Raw genomic sequence first — 2,872 nt, forward strand, 5'->3', positions numbered from 1 at the left:
CTTGTTAACATTTATACTTTGTGAAACACTTCTACTTCGTTAAACACTTAAACTTTATTAAATGTTCCTATTTGTTAAACGTATACCTATGCTTGTATAGATATATATATAAATAATGTTTAAAGGACTTAGGAAGGCTTGTTCGCCCTATTTCCTTTTCTTCGTTGAGATGTGGTATGGTGGGATGGGATGTCCGTCCGAAGGTCGTTTGATCATTATTTATATATTATGTATACAAGCAAAGACATATAGGTTTACATTAGTCAGTTCAGTTGTGAGTCTCTATCATTAGTCTAGTATTTTACATCAGATCTCACTACACGAGATACATCTTCAGTACACGGCCTTCTCCGTTGTCAAGTTGGTAACCAGAGTCTCTTGTAGGGAGAGCGGACATTGTGTGTATAGATCTATACGGGATTGACACCCCCACACCCTGACTGCTAGCTACAGTGCACGGCCTACCAAGCCAAGGGGTGACAAATGTTACACTTACACTGACGCTTGTAGGGCGTCAAGTTCTCTAGTGTCTATCAGTATGGTTACGAGTACCTCGGGGTTACGTTATAATTCATGGCCTTAAGGTAACGAGTTTTAACACTGTATTCACTATTTTTAGACCTTGCTAGACGTATCATTCATTTGATACTGTCTGGGGTATGTATTCACTGTTTTTTGACCTTGCTAGAAGTATCCTTCAGTTGATACTGTCTGGGGTCTGTGTTCACTGTTTTTGGACCTTACTAGACGTATCTTTCATTTGATACCGTCTGGGGTCTGTGTCTCCTTTTGTTAGACTGAGCCAGACGTACCGTTCATTCGATACTCCCATGGAGTCTATGATTTCTTTCTGCCTTATTCAGCAGTCTTCACTGCCGAGGCATATGTTATTTTCCATGATATTCTCCTACTTTATTTCAAAATCAATACCACATTTTGATAATGATAGTGTTAAGGAAAAATTACTTTTTACCACATAACTCTGACCAGTCTTGGTAGAAGACTGCTTTTAATTAGAAAATATAGGATTTTCTGGAAAGGACTCTAATTCACTGTATACTTTAAAACTACTACTTATATAAAGTTATTTGGATAAAATGACACTAAATCCTTATGAACTCACCAGCATTTATAAAAATGTTGATACTCGCTTTCACATAACTTGTATTCTCAGGTCAGCTTTAGACAGGTACATTCCAGGAGCTTTTGGATGAAGATAGTTTAGTACCAAGCTGCACCTATATTGTTACTTGTTTTACTTGATGTTGTCTATGTAATGTAAACCATGTAAAACTATTACTGTTAATGCAATGGTTGTTGTACTTTGATTACTATACTACATATGTTGTGATACTTGACATGACGTCATCCACCCTAGAACGTTTCCGCCGTTCCGGTTTTGGGGTGTGACAGTCAACGACATTGCTGACTACTTCAATGTCCCGAATGTCAATAGAGATACCATCTTACTAAGGATGCTACCAATCACTTTCAAGGGAGTTGCAAAAGACTGGTTGAAAGCACTTCCTCCTGGTACAATCACTACATGGGCTCAAATGCGTGAGCAATTTCTAGATCAATTTTTCCCACCTTCCAAGATAGCTAAACTCAAGAAGGCAATAGCCAACTTTGAGCAACAACCGGGGAGTCACTATACGAAGCTTGGGAGCGCTACAAAGGGTGTTAAGGAATTATCCTCAACATGATCTTAATGTTCAACAAGAGATGTCTATTTTCTATGATGGGGTCAATATTATGACAAGGCAACTCCTTGATTCTCAAGGGCCACTGACGAAGAAAAATCCAAGGGAGGTCAATGAGTTAGTTGAAGAATTCGCAAAACACTCTCGTGAGTACCACAACCTAAGACAAGATGGAGCAAAAGGCAGTAGGGGTGCACATTCTGAAGAGATGGCTGCTATGATGACAATGCTCAATACTATGGACTGGAGATTGACCCTATTGGACCAATAAATTCATGCAATAAGAGTTGGATGTGAGAAATGCAGTGGGCCACACTTGATGTAGGATTGCCATTTGGATGAATATGGGAACAAAAGGCTCAAGTTTGCTACTCAAGTGGGGACAAGTATGATGAAGATTGGAGGAAACCAAAGAAGGAGTGGATGCCTTATGATGAGTACAAGAAACAGAAGGAGGAGAAATTCAAGCAGATTGGCCGGGGTTTTTTACCAAAAAGAGAAACCACCAGCTGAGAAGAAAGCTGATTTGGAGACTATGTTGGTTCGTTTCATGGAAGCTTCAGAGAAGAGACATGATGATACTGATGCAGCATTGAAGGATTAAAGAACAATGATGAAAGAACATCAGACCTTGATGAAAAATCATCAAGCCATGATGATTGACCAGCAAACCTCACTGAGAAATCAGCAAGCCTCCATTAATAACCTTGAAGCTCAACTTGGACAACTTAAAACTTTGGTAAATGAGAAGCTACATCCTCAAATTCCTGAAAAGAAGACTCAATCCCATGTTATGGTGATTAATTCTGAAGAAGAGGCCATCTCTGAGATTTTAGAAGCCCTAGAAGTGGAGCCAAAGCCATCCGGACCAAAACCAAAGAAGTCAAAGCTCGAAAAAGAAATTGTTGCTGAAACACCAGACTCACGACGTGAGCCTGCCTTGCTCACGGCATGGGCTCGGTCTGAATAGAAAAATTCAGAATCTGTTCCGGCTTACCGACCGCCTTTACCGTTTCTGTCTCGAGCACATCTCAGTCCACTAGAAAGGGAACATCTGGAGTTTATTCAGCAAATAAAGGGTATTCCTATTAATACCCGTTTTATCGATTCACTTTCAAAAATTCCAGAATATGCGAAGTTCCTACAAGATCTTATAGACACTTGTCAAC

At 39.7% G+C, this 2,872-nt stretch overlaps 1 non-coding gene across 1 annotated transcript; it reads right to left on the reverse strand.

Annotated features, from left to right (window-relative positions):
* Positions 1 to 1,604: 1,604 nt before the first annotated feature.
* On the reverse strand, positions 1,605 to 1,709 carry LOC111905623 (small nucleolar RNA R71). Its single transcript, XR_002854959.1, has one exon. It is a non-coding gene; the product is annotated as a small nucleolar RNA R71 (small nucleolar RNA).
* Between the last annotated feature and the right edge of the window lie 1,163 nt (positions 1,710 to 2,872).

The sequence above is a fragment of the Lactuca sativa genome, chromosome 1 (assembly GCF_002870075.4).
Source record: "Lactuca sativa cultivar Salinas chromosome 1, Lsat_Salinas_v11, whole genome shotgun sequence".
NCBI lineage: Eukaryota > Viridiplantae > Streptophyta > Magnoliopsida > Asterales > Asteraceae > Lactuca > Lactuca sativa.